The sequence below is a fragment of the Ochlerotatus camptorhynchus genome, unplaced genomic scaffold (assembly GCF_037179485.1).
Source record: "Ochlerotatus camptorhynchus isolate MF236.1 unplaced genomic scaffold, CSIRO-AGI_Acam_v1.1 ptg000103l, whole genome shotgun sequence".
NCBI classification, from domain to species: Eukaryota; Metazoa; Arthropoda; class Insecta; order Diptera; family Culicidae; genus Ochlerotatus; species Ochlerotatus camptorhynchus.
The window spans coordinates 232,136-250,801 of record NW_027040593.1 but is presented as its reverse complement, the minus strand read 5'-3'; the positions used below and the strand labels follow the sequence as shown (position 1 = coordinate 250,801).

At 42.8% G+C, this 18,666-nt stretch overlaps 1 protein-coding gene and 1 pseudogene across 1 annotated transcript in view; one reads left to right on the top strand and one right to left on the bottom strand.

Annotated features, from left to right (window-relative positions):
- LOC135699149 (uncharacterized) overlaps positions 1-2,380 on the top strand; it is a 34,583-nt pseudogene extending 32,203 nt beyond the window's left edge.
- Positions 1-18,666, bottom strand: part of LOC135699150 (transcriptional activator cubitus interruptus-like) — a 302,508-nt gene that overhangs the window by 131,107 nt on the left and 152,735 nt on the right. The window lies entirely within an intron of this gene.

Here is an 18,666-nt window from a genome sequence, read left to right as displayed (position 1 = left end):
ACTTATCCTTGGCCGTGAGAAATAGGTTGCCGGGGATCTGTTTGAAGTCGGCCTTCACATATGTTTCGTCGTCCATGATGCAGCATTCAACTTTCGTCAGCATGTTGAGGTACAACTTCCTGGCACGGGTTTTGGCGGACTTGTTCTGCTTCTCGTCGCGATTAGGGGCCTTTTGTACCTTGAACGTTCGAAGCCCAGCCTTAGTTTTGGCCTTCTGGACAAAACTTCGGCTTAGGTGCAGCTTCTTAGCCACATCCCTAACGGAGGCGTTCGGATTTCGGTTGAAGGCCCCAACTACGCGGTTGTGATTTTTGGTGTTGTACGGAATACTTTTTCCTTCACTTCTGGGCTTCCGATCGGTGGTCAACCGTTCCTCGAACCGCTTAATCACTCGTGACACCGTGGAATTCGCGATTCCCAACGTTTTAGCGATGGAACGATGCGAGAGATCCTTGTTCTCGTGATGAATGCGCAAGATTTTATCACGCACGAGCTGTTCTTTCGACTCCATTTCCGCAAGTTTTGATCACAGGGCTTTAAAACTTGCAGGATGTAAATAATGCACTATGAACTAAATCCACCCAAATTTTCATTAAATTCTACCCAACGGTTAAAAAGTTAGAGCAATTTCATAGTGTGGCAATTTCATCGTGGACACCCTTTAGCCTATTGGTCCTAAGCAAATCGATTAACGTACCCCATTCTAGTCAAAGTTCTAGTACTACACAATGTTTGTTTTGATTCGCTATGAAAGTTTGACAGATAAAATGAGGGGTTAGTGGAATTTCCTATGTTTCGAGCAGTGGCGTTTCCTTAACCTCAATTCTACCTGTGCACCAACTCTCAAAACATAAACAATTATCAAAATATTGCGTGCAATGGATAGAAATCGAGTAAACTAGAAGATTAAGTATATTTTTCAATCGATTCGAGTATGAATATGGCATTAAATCTGGTTTTGAAAGTTGGTGCACAGGTAAAAAGGTAGGTTACGGGACGCAACTGGAAATTACTAATCCTTCTCTCTCTCATAAAATGTATTGTAAACCTATGTGGTGACAATAACATCATTTGACAAATACTATACAACTACACTAGATTTAATCGTCAACATCAGAATTTATTGCATCTTAAACAACAACCAGTTATTTAACTTTGACTTTATGTTTAGTATAGTTGAAGATGCTAATTTCAAATAACAGACTAAAGTGGTAATTTTTATACGATAGATGAGGAGATGAAAGTATAGAATTGATAGTTCCGTTGGAGTACGGCAGTGTGAAAATTGCATATAGAGAGTAGAAAGCGAGCAAGGACAACTTTAGGAAGGTAGAAATCGGTTTGATCATCTCTCTTTACCAAACTCCCCCATTGGAGAGGGATGGTGAGGGGTATTCCCCCCTACCACCACTGGCAAAAAGAGATGATCGTCGAGTCGCTCATGTACCGACGATGTGTTTGAAACAGTTCTATCGATTTTTACCGCACTCAAAAACTGTTTAAGATCCTTGATGAAGAGCAAGCAGTCAAGTATAAATTGATTTGGTTTATTTGGCAACAGTGCTTCTGTAAGGATGATTCTGACAGCTGTTTATTTACTAAGCACAAATTTGCTTCGAGATTCGCTCCCGTGGTGGAAAACGTCGGCCTTGAATCTCGTCAAGGAAGGGAAAAGTTCTTTTTTTTCTATAATCGCACTTACCAAGGTACGTGCCGTTGTTGTTAATTCTTATTATTGGCACTGATGAGCTAATCCGTGTAATTTTATCAAGATTTTCTTACGAATTTATTCAATCAGGCACACAAAACCTCTGGCGAACCGAAATCTAGTAACAGCAAGTTGAACGGGGACCTGATTGAAATTTGTTGTGATATAAGGAGCTCGATGGCCTAGTGGTGACCGATTTTGCTTATTGAGCAGAAAATTATTGGTTCAATCTCAAGCTCCTTCCTATTATAGAGTTTTAGTGTGAATCGGATTTATTCTTAAAATGGAGATCCAAGTGTGCTTTGCTTCAAAACGGACACGAAAAAATTCTACTGTCAAATTGCTCGTATATTATGTTTTCGTCGCGGTTTTCCAAATTTTATCTGAAGATAAACTGGCAAATCGATAAGTTTTTTGAAGAATAGTTTTTCTTTTTATGGCCGAAAGAAGGTTTTTTCCAAGTGCATTTATGACAGGTATTCAGATTACAAGTAGAGTAAGATTCCAAAAACAAATTAGAATCCAATTTTGTGCAAGATTAGCTTGTGAGACCACCGAAGTTCCGCTTTATTCAACCAGTTTTACCACTATTTGATCCGGAAAAAAACCAGCAAACTGGAGTGGCTGTTTGGTAAGAAAATGTCTCCGGACGAGAAGATGCGCAAGGACTAGCGGGCTCTGAATAAAGCGATGCGGGATTTTGATCGGGAGAAGATGAAAATGGAACAGCAGGAAAAGAAGATCGCCGACATCAAAAAGCTGGCCAAAGAAAATCAGATGGATGCGGTCAAGATTATGGCTAAGGATCTGGCCCGGACGCGATGGACTAAACATAATCACGAGCAATGACGAGGAACTGCATCCCAAACCCCATGATAAACAAGGAGCGGATGCATCCAACGAAACTTTTAAGCGCAAAAGAATCATTACCAACATAGAAGAAAATTCGGTACGATCCATTGCATTATTTTACGATTCTTCAATATTGTACAAATATTTACACATTACACATAACAACCCATAGTAACTCGGAGCGTTTGGTACGGTCTGTCCACACATCCTTCCACCCCTGTAGATTCAAGAAATGTTCCCATTCATTTCCAAGAATCATCTTTGCGGCAACTACAACGCAGTAGGCCTGGCCGTATTGATGTTTATATCATATCTCAGATATGCTGTAAACATAAATTAGACAAGAAAAATGATTAGACCTCATCTAACCTAATCATTTTCCAGGATGCTTTCACTTACTGGCTGCGTTTGTATTAGATTAGATTAGATTAGATTAGATTAGAATCGGATTTTTTCTTAAAATGAGCTAAAGCGTATTGAAATTCGGTTGGAGTAACGGGCACATAAAAGAAATAATATTCGAGTTTTAGGGAAGACGCGCTGATTGGAAAACTTTTATAAATCCTTCTCAAGAGCAGTTGTTATCGTAGTAACGTTGAACAGGAACTTGGACGTAAATGTTTTGTGATATAAGGAGCTCAGTGGCCTAGTAGTGACCGGTTTTGTTTACGGAACAGAAGACCGAGGGTTCAAACCCAAGCTCGGGACATCAATTCAGCATATCGTTTACCAAAACTAATCCAGCTCCAATCCCAACCCTTTTATCCAACATCCCAGTGATTTCTCGTGGGAGTGCAGAGGTGTTCTTGGCCTTCATTAAAGTGAGTATTACTTCAACATATTCCTACCCATTCCTTTCTTGATCAGCATTTGGACGTGGCTGGCGCTGGTATTGCTTAGTTTTAGATCACCAGTATTTACACAATGAGGATGATTGCTAGTCCCAACCAAAGTCTATTGATTTTCTGTTTAATAACAGCTGATCTGTCAATAACGGAATTGCATCCTCTTATGACTCAATCCTGTTAGAGATGCCACGAGTAATTATTTGTATACCATACTGGCTAAGTTGTGGCCAAATATCCGTCAAGACAACTGCGGAATTAAAGCATGTATCGACTGTCCTTTTTGTGGTACTAATATTACGATACCTGAAGGCCTGAACAATCTGGAACCCGGAAAATCTCGAACTTTACGGCCCATATTAAATCCAAACACTCGACTGCAGAACACTACTTCAACAGAAAAGCTAGGAACATACCACAAAAAAAGACCACTATTAGACACCAGCCACACCAAGCAGTAGCCAGACTGTAGAAGAGAGTTTTGCAACACATACTGCAAGAGTCAATGAAAGAGACGTGTTTACAATTGAGTACATTGCCGAGTACCTGTTACCTACTGAAATCGATGAAACGTTACACTGAGACAAATGCACGTAAGAATTCCGTAAGGGATTGATTAAAGGGTTTTAAGGGACCATTAATCAATCCATGCAACATACCTGTCACAAGCTCACAAGCTTTCGTGAATTCCATAAGATCCACTTATGAGTTTTAGCCACAAGAAATCAGTATGATTTTCTCTGATTTGGCTTATGAAAAATAATGATGGCAAAAAATAATAAAACGGAGCAGACTGGAACCGAACCATGGACGTTGAGATTACGAGGCATGTTTGTTGACCACTCGTCTTTCAACGTTTGGAAAAATAAAATGGTTATAGGTGTATAAAAGCTACCTCATGTTAGACGAAAATTATTCATAAGTCACGCTTATGAAATTCACATGTGTCGTTCATAAGTCGAGCCTTATGAAATTCTTATGTTTATTTGCCTCAGTGTAGAAGCCGATGCGGAGGTAAAAGCCGGCGACAAGACCGATCCAAATGAGGATTCAGATGCCGTTGTGGAGCCAGTGAGAATCTGCTATACGATGGGAAGCTGACATTCGCTGAGGAATTAAAGGGTGATACGGTCAAAATTTGGTCAATATCAACTTGACGTATTTCTTTCAATTTTGCATTTAAAAAACCTGAACACCCCTCATTTTGAAGGTGTGTGTGTGTAGAATGTTGCTCCTATTTTGATTTTGGAATTCACTCTTCAGTTGTCAAAATGCCGTCCAAGCAAGAAGAGCAGCGTATCAAAATTTTGCTCGCGCATCGCGAAAATCCGAGCTACTCGCACGCAAAGTTGGCAAAATCGCTAAAAGTTCCCAAATCAACCGTTACAAATGTAATTAAAGTGTTTGGGGAACGTTTGTCGACAGCCAGGAAGTCTGGATCGGGGGAAATCGAAAACCGGAAGCCGCTGAGACGACAAAGAGAGTTGCCGGTAGTTTCAAGCGAAACCCTAACCTCTCTCTCCGAGATGCCGCAAATAAGCTGGGTGTATCGTCTACAACCGTGCATCGAGCCAAAAAACGAGCCGGACTATCGACTTACAAGAAGGTAGTGACTCCAAATCGCGATGATAAACAAAATACGACGGCCAAAGCGCGATCCCGGAGGCTGTACACGACGATGCTGACGAAGTTTGACTGCGTGGTAATGGACGACGAAACCTACGTCAAAGCCGACTACAAGCAGCTTCCGGGACAGGAGTTTTATACGGCAAAAGGAAGGGGAAAGGTAGCAGATGTTTTCAAGCACATGAAACTGTCAAAGTTCGCAAAGAAATATCTGGTTTGGCAAGCCATCTGTACCTGTGGCTTGAAAAGCAGCATTTTCATAGCTTCCGGGACTGTCAACCAAGAAATTTGCGTGAAAGAGTGTTTGAATAAACGTCTGCTGCCTTTCCTGAAGAAACACGGTTGTTCCGTACTGTTTTGGCCGGATTTGGCATCTTGCCATTACGGTAAAAAGGCCATGGAGTGGTACGCCGCCAACAACGTGCAGGTGGTTCCCAAGGACAAGAACCCTCCCAACACGCCAGAGCTCCGCCCAATTGAGAAATACTGGGCTATTGTCAAGCGGAACCTAAAGAAGACCAAAAAAACTGCTAAGGGCGAGCAGCAGTTCAAGGCAAACTGGCTTTCTGCGGCGAAGAAGGTGGACAAGGTGGCTGTACAAAATCTGATGGCAGGGGTCAAGCGTAAGGCCCGGCAATTCGGATTTGGAAAAGCGGAAGCCTAACTGAATATTTTTCCTGAATTTTATACTAATTGAACATGAAAAAGAAATTTAATTTGATTTTTTAAATAAACGATTTCACCGATTTACACGCGTTTTCCCTTGACCAAATTTTGACCGTATCACCCTTTAGACACCAATGTTGAGCTTAAAATCCGTCAGAAGATATAATCCGATTTCTAAGTATCTGGAAACCTAAGCTGAAAGCCAATGAAGGGCAACAAACTTCTGAGAAACTAGTAACTCATCAGACTTTACCGTAAAAATGAGTACGAGTTCAATATAACTCTATTGCAAAACCAAGCATGTAAAAATTTCTTTAGGCTAGCACGATCGTGGACTGCAACATAATCTACAATTGAACAGGATCGAGGCAAAAGCTGGCTTTATGTACAACAGAAAAGATTAATTTTGTTTCCCTCGACAACAGTTGTTTAAGAACTATGCAACCCAATCGCAGCTGCCGTCATATTCTAAAATTATTTGAACAATTGAGAAAGCTAAGCTCGAAGTGGGTTATCAGCTGGAAGAGTTAGGATTTAAACCGGAAGATATATCATTTTAAGAATGCGTATTCATAAGAAAACCTAAAGAAAAACTGGATCCCGTTTGCGGCGATTTGGAGTATGTATCTGTACCTGAGGAATTATTGGAAAGTGACGAAGAAGAGGTACACAGTGCAAGCGATTTGTTTGGTAACGTTGGCACTGAACCAAATTCAAAAGATTCATCAGCCTTCAATTTACGAAATACGATTCAAATAGGAAACGGTAATGGTAGAATTGTACGTGTTAAAAAATCGTCATATCTTTGGATGCTCATGTCCGAAAAGGTAAAATGTTTCACGGACTTCTAGTTAACTCGATATCTATCCATTGCAAGCAATATTTTGATAATTGTTTATGTTTTGAGAGGTGGTGCACAGGTAGATTGAGGTTAAGGCGACGCCACTGTTTATGCCTAAATAGACTGGTTCAAACACGGCATACTACGATAAATTTGCCGAACGGTATCGTGGTGAGAGGCATCGGAGTCCTAGGAAGTTTCTTTGAGCTCATAAATAATCGTCGACAATGAGTACTGCACGACAATAGTTCTAAAATGTGCATCCAAATTGAAAAGTATGAATCACATTTGGAAAAGCCTTGCTTCACATCAGCGAGGGGTGAATCGATTAGCTTGGGACCGAAGATAGTACCAGAGCTGAGCCAAAAAGTAGAGCTCGTTTCTGCGGGACCTACTAGTCTTAGAGTTACCTCTATGGAACTACTCTGAAATTCTCCTCAGAATTACTCTGAAGCTCTCGTTAGAAGTACTTTGAAGTTCTCCTCAGAACTATTGTCAACTTCCGCTCAGCACTACTCTGAAGGTCTCTTCAGAATTACTTTAAACTTCTCCTCAGAACGTCTCTGAAGTTTTCCTTAAAACGAAGCTCTCGTCAGAACTACTCTGAAGTTCTCTTAAAAACTACTCTAGATCTTCGATGAAGTTTTCAACAATTTCCTGAAATGTACGACGTTGTCTAAATATTGTCTTGAAGCTTTAAACTTTCCCGATCGGCGGGACTTCCCTAAAGATATCTTTACTCCCCAGAAGTTCTTTTAGCTTCCCAATAAATTAGAGTTCTCTGGACTTTCGTAAAATTCACGGAACTTTCCTAAAGCTCCCGCAGTTTTCCTGATATTCATAACTCTTTACCGAAGCTCTCGATATTTCCCCACGGTTCAATGCTTCTTCAAAGTCGAGGGGAGCGACACATCTAAATCTCAATTCTAGGTGCTCAACAAATCTTACACTAGCGAATCAATCATTTCTCACATCTAGTTGCATCGCGCATCATCTTTTTGCAGGAAATCTTGAGAATCGTCATCAATCTTCTTTCTATCTACTCAGCGTGCGTGCAGCTAGCCACAGCAAAACACAATTTTTCCTGCATCGTAGATGAGTCGCCCCCCTCGTTCAAAGTGCTCCCACATTTTTTGAAGTTAATGCTAATGGAGGGACGATCACTGACAATCACTGAACTGTAGAACCTCCACGAGGCGTCCCATCATTCATTGAGTCGCAGCGTTGAACCTGACTATTGGCCACGAAAAGGCTTACCAATGCACATCAAAAATCGACTACATACATCCGAACATTTGTTTATCTCAAATCGACGGAAGACATTCCGCGCATCTACCATAAACCGGACTAGTTCATGTTGAACTTCGCCAAGTTTCTTCTACAATTTGAACTTATGCATCAACACATGTAAAGCAGCCTTCAGGTTCAGTTGGCTAAACTTGGTGAGTTCGTTCCATTTTGTACGTTTTTATCTTTTCAAACCAGTAACGTTGGGAGATCACCTTTTTGTGGTGCGTTGCTGGGGAATCAGGATTTTCCAGTTATCAAAGGATCACATTTTAGTCCTTGTTACTTTTTATGACTTGATAATAGTTTAATCAATTTATTGGATTCTGAAGCATCGTGTTTAAATCTTCAATTTAAACAGGCCCGATGTTTTCTGAATCATCTTGCCCCTTAAATGCTGCACAGTGGGCCTGGCCGTTTTGATATGTGTGACGCATCTTCGATGTGAAACATATATCAAATAGACAAGAAAAGTGATGTAGGTGTATATATATCGTTTTCCAGGATGCTTTCAAGAACTGGTTGTGTTGGTGTTATGGTAGATTAGATTAGATTGAGGGACGATCACTGAACTTTGGAGAATTTCAAAGCCCCTTGTATATTTTTACAGGAAGCATATTGATAAATTATTCAGAAGACCTTCTACTGATCTTTCTTCACTATGTCAGCTGAATCAGAGATTATTCAATTAACAAATAACTCAAGACTGCAATCAAAATAATCCCGTTTACGTGGCGGAAGAGTAAAAATTAATAGATTTTGCGCGCTTGCATTGTGGGTAGGAAAGCTGCAAAGCGGCAGCGGTCCAGCGGTTAGCGCAATTTTAGTACATTGTGCGTTTACCGCTGTGCCGCTATGCCGCTGGCATTGTGTTCAGCCCTTAAGCTGGGTTTAGACTAGGCAAGTCCAATGATCAACTCAGTTGAATTCAACTGACTTGAACGCGAATTGAACGTGTAAACCATGCCATTCAACTGACTTGATCAACTCACTTGAATTGAAAAAAAAAGTTGAACCAGGCTCAACTTTTCAAGCCAATTGAATTCAACTGAGTTGATCAATTGACTTGCCCTGTCTAAAACCAGCTTTAAGGTTTCGAAGGGGAAATTTGAAAGCGGTGCCCATCGGCATCGGATTGGAATAAAGCGAAAAAGGTAGAAACCCCTTCGACTAATGGGTAGGACTTCTATGGTCAATCGGGAAGCCTGGAAGTAAATCCAGATGGCTTCCAAGAGCCATTGCAGGGAACTTCCATTTACAATTCTCAACTGATCCAGAGAGCAACAATGACAGATCTAAATGGCTATGGAGAGCTTCTAGGATAAGTTCGGAAGGCGTCCAGAGTACTTTCTGGGTAATGTTCATGGGACATCAAGTTTTATCCTAGAGTTTAAATCTTCCAGGGAAAATCTACTGTCTACACACTTATAGACTGTTCCAGAAAGTATAAGCACACTTTCAAAAAAGTCATGTTTTTTAAGTTTTAATAATTTTATTTGGCAAATCATATTTGTATTTGTATTTCAAATGATATTTTACGCTCGTTTAATCAAAATATTTAATCATAGCCAAGACTCTTAACTTTTCCTCGAACATGACCCATTAGCTTCTGCACAGTGGTACTTCCCACCATTTTGACCACTTTTGGCCAATCTGTTTTGAATTTTTGGATGTCGTCCGCTGGTTATATTAATTTTCGAAGCTTTGCTTTGGTTAAAGCCCAAAAAGTCTCGATTGACCGTGCCTCCGGGCAGTTCGGCGGATTCATGTCTTTCGGCACGAAACATACATTTTGACTTTTGTACCATTCTAAAGTGTCCTTTGCGTAATTACATGACGCCAAATCAGGCCAAAATACTACTTGACCTTCGTGCTGCCTGATCATCGGCAACAATCGCTTCTGGAGACATTCCTTAACGTATTTCTGAGTGTTCATCGTCTCCGTTGTGATGTACGGACTAGATGTTTTACCACACTCGCATATTGCCTGCCAAACCATAACCTTCTTGCCTTCTCCGTTTCGGGGATGTCCTTGCCTTCGCTTACAGTATAGAATTGTGGTTCGGGGAGCGTTTTGTAATCTAGTTTAACGTACGTTTCGTCGTCCATTATTATACACCCAGAATTTCGACACAATAACGAATCGTAGAGTTTGCGGGCCCGTGGTTTCACGGACGCGGCCTGTTTTGGGTTCCTTTTGGGTTTTTTTTTTTCTGCTTCCGGTATGTTTTTAGCCCAAGTCTTTCTTTGGCACGCATGACGTTACTCGACGAGGTCCTTAGTTTTTTCGCAACATCCCGAACGGAAGTCGCTGGTTTTCGTTTGTGGGCATCCCTGATCTTTTTATCGATATCCGGACTTACAGGACCGGATTTCCGGCCACTCTTCGGCGCATCTTCAAACGTACACTGTTCTCTATATTTTTTAATCGCAGTTCGTACCGCTCCGACGCTTACACCCTCTTCCTTGGCCAATTTTCTCAAGGAGAGTCTGCTCACAGTGCACCATTTGTGCACGATACTTTTTCGTTGTTCCGGAGTAAGACCACGGAAACACAAAAGTGAGCACTTTTTTGATGCTATGTCATTCAGAAATGAGCAAACAAAAGGACGCAGCCAAAACATGTTGAAATATTTCATTATATTCAAAGTGACCGTTAAAATAAGGTGTGCTTATACTTTCTGGAACAGTCTATAGAAATAACTAATTTTACACGTGACGGAATCCGTCTTTGACATAAAAGATGAGACGTAAACAAACATGTCATGAAGTAATGAAATTGGGTTGTTAGCGGAATGCTTAAATAAAACAGCAAAAAAGGTTATCTTCCATTTAATTACACTTAATTAATTTTGGTATCCATGACAGATACGTATTTCGACTACAATGTGCAGTCTTCATCAGTGTCATTCCCATTAAAGAACTTATCAAAATCTAACCCCCTTAAGTACTCATCCCCTAGGTATAAAAGTCAAGATCACAGGTATAAAAATGAAACTACAATGTGTTGAATCGGAACCTACCGAACTAATTAAAACTCAGAAAATCTTATCGCCTTCCAAAATTGTCGAACATAATACAATTGTTAACTTAAATAACTCAATCTGCTCTAAATAAACGTTACTGAACTATCCGAGCCCCGGCCTTTTCCGACTACCACTTGATCAGACAACGAATCACCAACTAATAGCTTGATGATAGTTCCTCGATTTTCCTCAGTAGTGGTAGTAGACTGAGCGATGAATTACACTGAAAAAAGTTTTCACTTAGTTTCTATTAGGAACGCACATAGTATTTTTCTAAAAACAAAAACAATGATTTTTACCTGAATATCACATATCATTAGAAATTCTATATGAGAAATCACATAGATTTCATTGGACACATAACGTTCATGTGATTTAGTGGTGCAATTTCCAATTATGGGATCACATGAAAGTTATGTGAAATTCACATGGATATTTTCCACTGGTTATGTGATTTATTTTATGAGTGTAACATTCAGACTACAGAGCTCGGTTAGCTAGCATAGGGATGTCCATAAAGCATCCAACCAATGAAATACAATCTCTTCTGGCCTTTGAGATCTGTTGTATCTTGCACAATGATATTTTATTAGTTTGGTTCTCCAAGCTGCACAGAAGGAAGAAATGATTATTTATTAAAATTTATAGATATAATAAAGAATGTAAAATCTGTATATTTTTCTAAAAATCTGTATGTACAGATATCTGTATTAAAATATTGTATGATTAAAGCTAATTGATGAATTTACGCAAAGGTAAAACTGACCATGCGACACCTAGTTTTCAGATTGGCGGTTACAAAACTGATGAAGTACTAAAAAATATTCCATACGATTTGACAGGTAGCAAAACGTCATTATCATTTTCACATCATTTCCATCTGCTGGTCGACCGTAACGTAAATTCATCAATTCGCTATATGTGGCATCACTGCTTCCTCGGGCATAAAGCGGATGGTACCGCTGTATATAAATTTAACGAATGACAATGGATGCGTTGCTTCTCCGATTTTGGCCGATGAGGGTTGGAAAATCAGTATCACTTGATAAGTTTGAAAACCAGCGGAATGGATATGTTTTGTTTTGGTGAGTAAAACCCACCCAGATTCTTATTTTTTTTTTCACTATCAACTGGCGGACCCTGTCCTAGGTTCTGACTAGTTTTAACTATAGTCACTATATTTATAGTCTGGCGGATACAAAACCCTGCAAACTGGCATCTTCAGTTTGTGCAATAAAAATCTGGCACCCCGTGAAATTGCTCAAGCCTTTGCAAGACGTTTTTGTTTTGCACAGCATGGTTATTATTTTTTAACTTCGCAGTAAAGGGTGTCCACGATGAAATTGCCACACTATGAAATTGCTCTAACTTTTTAACCGTTGGGTAGAATTTAATGAAAATTTGGGTGGATTTAGTTCATAGTGCATTATTTACATCCTGCAAGTTTTAAAGTCCTGTGATCAAAACTCGCGGAAATGGAGTCGAAAGAACAGTTCGTGCGTGATAAAATCTTGCGCATTCATCACGAGAACAAGGATCTCTCGCATCGTTCCATCGCTAAAACGTTGGGAATCGCGAATTCCACGGTGTCGCGAGTGATTAAGCGGTTCGAGGAACGGTTGACCACCGATCGGAAGCCCAGAAGTGAAGGAAAAAGTATTCCGTACAACACCAAAAATCACAACCGCGTAGTTGGGGCCTTCAACCGAAATCCGAACGCCTCCGTTAGGGATGTGGCTAAGAAGCTGCACCTAAGCCGAAGTTTTGTCCAGAAGGCCAAAACTAAGGCTGGGCTTCGAACGTTCAAGGTACAAAAGGCCCCTAATCGCGACGAGAAGCAGAACAAGTCCGCCAAAACCCGTGCCAGGAAGTTGTACCTCAACATGCTGACGAAAGTTGAATGCTGCATCATGGACGACGAAACATATGTGAAGGCCGACTTCAAACAGATCCCCGGCAACCTGTTTTTCACGGCCAAGGATAAGTTCAGCGTTCCGGAGCATGTCCGCACTCAGAAGATGTCCAAATTTGCGAAGAAATTCCTGGTTTGGCAAGCCATCTGCACGTGCGGGAAGCGGAGTGCACCTTTCGTGACCCAGGACACGATGAACGGACAGGTGTACATAAAAGAGTGCCTCCAGAAGCGGCTGCTTCCTCTCCTGAAGGCCCACAACGTCCCAACAATCTTCTGGCCGGATTTGGCCTCATGCCACTACTCCAAGGACGTGCTGAAGTGGTATGCGGACAAAAAGGTCAATTTCGTGCCGAAAATGTTCAACCCTCCCAACACTCCGGAGCTCCGCCCCATCGAGAAGTACTGGGCGATTATGAAGCAGCACCTTCTTAAACGACCTAAGGTAGTGAAGACAGTCGAGGAACTGAAGAAAGTATGGGTTTACATGCAAAAAACGGTTGATTCACAGGTTGTGCAGAATCTTATGGCCGGGGTTAAGGCCAAGGTGCGGGCATTTGCGTATGGACTGTAAATAAAATACGAGTGAAATGGTAAAATGAAGTTTAATAGTTATTTCTCAATCCCTAAAAAAATTTTATGGCAATCGGATGAAAACTAGAATTTCGCGAATCAATTTTATGTGTGGCAATTTCATCGTGGACACCCTTTATCAATAGCAATGCTAACAGTTATATGCGGAATATCAGGAAATATCTACAAAGAATATCGCATAACGCATACTTGCAATGCTCGAAATTGCGATGCGACCCCCTGAAAAATGACCGTTTTTAACATGGACACTTTTTAATTTGAACACCGCTAAAACTAAAACTTGCTGAAACGTCATCCAGCATATGGAATGGAAGAAAGCAAAATGGAACATTGCGAAACGGAATGCAGAATCAAAACAAAACAGTAAATAAGGCTACCAGAAACATGGTTTTCTGATACTGATAGGGTTACTAGAAGTGCAAATTAAAAATGAACCTTGTTAATATGCATAAAGTGTCGTTCATATGAGCGGGGGTCCACGGTACAAAATTATCAACAAATATTTTATTTGCATTAACCGCGTCGATGTGCTTCGCGAAAACCGCGACATATATTTCATTCAGAACAGCATTAATAAATTATCGCCTATTTTGATTTTACTTTTGTTCGATCTAATTATCGTCACGATTTTAATACTTCCCCCGCATTGGTCGACAATGAAACAGTTATGCTCGATTGGCTCCCGCAAATGACAGATCAAATTGGCTCCCGCTACTGTCTCCGCCAGACTATGAATATAGTGACTATAGTTTTGACTAGCATTATTTTTCCTTGAGCTCGTCCTCTGTGTCCGTCTGTGTCAATCTGCCAGATACAGATTACAGAGTATCTGTATCAATTGACTTGCCTTGTCTAAGCCAAGCTTAACCCAAAAAAGACCACGATACGGTCGAAATGCATCCAATTGCTTCCGTGGCTTTCTGTCAGAGAAAAATGGTGAGTTGACAACCTGCTAGGAGTGCAATACATAAGCTCTGGTCTTCACAAGTTCCTACCTCACACCTCTTCGAGTCATATGATAACAAAGGACTACCAGTTGAAACATGGACACAGCTGGGTGGCGAAGCCTGGGCAATGTTGCCAGTCCGGCAATAGCAAAGTGAAGAGGAGCGACGCGAACACTGACGCGGTAACCATAGTACGGTGATAGAGGAAATGCTTCACCAAACCCCAGCGTCTGTTCTCCATGTTAGGAGCGGCTGATCATCGTGGGACTCTAAACATAGGTGTGCACGATGGTCCCCCGGAGAGACAGGGAAAAACATAAAGTTGCAAATACCGAAGAAAGAAATACGGATCGGACCAATCGGCACAGACCTACGCGACGAAATAAGGACTACGATTGGAAACTCGGAACATGGAACTGCAAATCGCTCGGCTTCCCGGGTTGCGATAGGTTAATCTATGACGAACTTCAACCACGCAACTTCGAAGTCGTAGCACTGCAGGAACTTTGCTGGACGGGACAAAAGGTGTGGAAAAGCGGCTACTTTCTACCAGAGCTGTGGCACCACCAACGAGCTGGAAACCGGCTTTGTAGTGCTTGGTAAGATGCGCCAACGCGTGACTGGTTGGGAGCCGATCAACGTGAGGATGTGCAAGTTGGGCCGTTTCTTCAACTACATCATCATCAACGTGCACTGCCCACACGAAGGGAGACCCGACGACGAGAAAGAAGCGTTCTATGAGCAGCTGGAGCAGGTGTACGACGGCTGTTCGCAACGGGACGTCAAAATCGTCATCGGCGACATGAACGAGAGGACGGGAGGCAATGTATAGACCGGCAATCGGGCCAAACAGTCGCATGCCGTATCGAACGACAACGGCCAACGATTCGTGAACTTTGCAGCCTCTCGAGGAATGGTAGTACCGTTTTCCCCCGCAAGGATATCCACAAAGCCACCTGGAGATCACCTGACCAACACACAGAAAACCAAATCGATCACGTTCTAATCGACGGGAAATTCTTCTCCGACATTATCAACGTACGCACGTACCGCAGTGCGAACATAGATTCGGACCACTACCTAGTTGCAGTATGCATGCGCTCAAAACTCTCAACGGTGCATAACACCCGTCGAAGTCGAACGCCGCGACCCAACATTGAGCAACTACGGGACGCCGTAGTTGCCCAGGACTACGCGCAGCGGCTGGACGTTACACTACCCACGGAAGAGCAGCTTGACGCAGCTACTCTTGAAGATGGCTGGAGGGACATCCGTTCCGTTCCGTTCTAGGTACTGCGATCCCGGACCGAAGAAATGACTGGTTTGACGTCGAAGCATGGGCGAGAATGCTGCAACACCGCACGAGATTGAATGTCGAGTGATACAGACAAGCGAGGAACAGACAAAACTCGGTTTTCCGAAGGAAGAAGCGTCAGCAGGAAGACCGAGATCGCGAGGCGCGCAAACGACACACGGAAGTTCTACGAGAAGCTAAATAGTTCCCGCAAAGGCTACGTGCCACAAGCCGATATGTGCAAGGACTTGGACGGTAACCTTCTCACGAACAAGTGTGAGGTGATTGAGAGGTGGAAGCAGTACTATGACGAGCACCTCAACGGTGATGCAGCAGAAAACGAAGGTGGCACGACAACAGACCTTCGAGCATGCGCAGAAGACGACAGGCTACCGGCCCCTGATCTTCAAGAAGTTGAGGAGGAGATCGGTCGGTTGAAGAACAACAAGCAACTGGTGTAGATCAACTAGCAAGTGATCTATTAAAATACGGTGGTGAAGCACTGGCTAGAGAGCTGCACTGGTTTATGGGAGGATGAGATATTACCGGAAGGTGTCGTATGCCCAATCTCCAAAAAAGGCGACAAGTTGGATTGCTGAAACTACCGCGCGATCACACTGCTGAGCGCCGTCTACAAGGTAATCTCCCAAATTCTATGCCGCCGCCTGTCACCATTTGCCATAGAGTTCGTGGGGCAATACCAGGCGGGATTCATGGGTGCCCGCGCTACCACTTCGTAAGAATGCCGCACGACGACCCAGTGAAAATGGTTTTCGAAAGCGACCCAACAGGAACAAGAAGATGAGGTGCGCAGCAGGCAAGGTGGATCGACCAAGTAGAAGGCGAACTGCGGACCATTCGCAGACTACGAGACTGGCGAAGTGCGACCATGGATCGAGTAGAGTGGAGACGACTTCTTCGGACAGCAGAGGACAACAAGGCCTTAGCAACAATCAATACGAAACTATCGATTTGAAATTGCCTCACTACTTGACTAGCCTATTGGTCCCAAGCAAACGATTAACGTATCTAGTCGGAATTCTAGTACTACACTATGTTTGTTTTGATTCGCTATGAAAGTTTGACAGATAAAATGAGGGGTTCGTGGATTTTCATATGTTTCTAGGGGTGAATCGATTAGCTTGGGACCGAAGAGCTGAGCCAAAAAGTTGAGCACGTTTCTTCGGGACCTACTAGTCTTAGAGTTACCTATATGGCCTTAGTCTGATTGTTAAGGTAAGTTTCTGTCAGAGATTTTAGAAAATGAGATAACAAATTGCAGCTTTATGTTTTAGAGAAAGCATCAAATCTTCGTTATTTCCGAAATCCTAACAGAACAAAACTTAAAATGTTGCTTTTCCGTTAAATTCGAGTGGTAGGAAAAGCTATTTCAGCTTAATTCAAGCTGCGTCATTGAACAAACCTAGCTATCGATAAAAGCCACAACACCGCGTCCGTTCCCCCCAAAACTGATTTCCTACAACAGCAAGCCCCTTTCCCTCCGTCAAATGGTTAATGAATTTCGAATTGAAAATCTTCCCTGTAGCTCTGCGCGCACGTCATGCTGCTTCCTGCGATGCACTTGTCTTGCCGTTCAGTACCGCTCCCGGTCCAAGCTAAAATTGGACAATGTTTGAACAATCCATTCGAGTTGAGCTCCGAAAAATATAACCTCACTTTTTAAACCCTCATCCGACCGGTACACTCGTGTCGCGTCAGACAGTACATCACCTAACCTTTCTCTGGATGCACGCACCCATCAACAGCGCCACCGTACGTAAACAAACATGTAAGACAACAACAACGACCCGAAATGCCCGTGTTTGTAAACAACTGCAAAGACTACAACAGCAGCAAGCTCGGAGAACGACGCACCGCGCCCCGCGGTAACAACAAACAAGAAGACTAATCTGAAAATATGTCTTTTCGTTTCCCGTCGTCGTCGTCAGTCGTCCCGATCAAAACTCCATTAGTCCCTATTATTGAGGAAGAACGGACGGAGATCCCTCTCAGTACATAGTAGAGCAGCGATCGATTAAATCTTGAGACGGAAGAGCGACCGAGACCGCGACCGCGGCCGCTCGATCAAGATCATCTCCCCACTGAGCGGTGTGTTTTTCGTTCGTTTCAAAGAAGCCGGAAGTGTCGTCGTCGCGCGATGACAAGTCTGGGAAAATCGACAGGAAAATCATGAATTTTCTACTGTTGTTGAGCAGAGAGCGAGAAGGAGAGCGAAAATAGGCAGTAATTGCCTCCTAATGAAGTCGTTTTTTTTTCGCTTTGTTTTCCGTGATAAGTTGCGAGCTCTTGAAGGTTCTTCAGCACCGACTCCACAGAGGTGCAGGTGCTGCTGAGCGAGAGCGATCTGGAGTGGTTTTTAAAAGGCCGAGCTCTTAATGAGTGCACGGCCAGAGCAGCTCCCGGTCTTTCCGTTGAAGAGTTGCGCACGATGAGCCACTCATCGCAGTAGGTGAGATTAATGGGAAAAATGCGCGCGAAGATGCTGCTGCCTAGCGGACGAAGAGGGAAGCTGCGCTTGCTCGCTTATATCACTTTGACAGTTCGATGATTCCCATTTTTATGGCCGGTTGCGGATCGTGAATCTGGATGGCTTTATCCGCGGACCCATTTTCACGATTCCATTTGCGAGCACCGATCACCGGTTTCGGAATTAATCTTTCAATGCCTTTGGCATGTTCGGTGCATGATTTCATTAATTTATTCATTTCGATTGCCTCCAACCCGCCCAACCTCCGTGTGCCTCATCGGCCAAAGTGCCCATTCTCGAACAGGTCGGACATTGTTCCCCTTCGCGATCTCGATCTCACTCGCCGCCTGTACGATCCGGCTTTAATGGTGCAGAAAAGCGTTCGCCCGTCTGAAGGCTTCCTCTTGTGGCCTGCAGTCCGAATATTCAGACAGATACAACAGCAGCAGCAGCATTGGGTTCGAAGATTAAGCAAAGGAAAAGAAACAAGAACGTATATATTGCCCCCCCCCCCCCCCCCGCGTTCCACCTTCCTTCGCTTACGGTGTGTCTTTGAGTCGAGATTTTTACAACTGCTCGA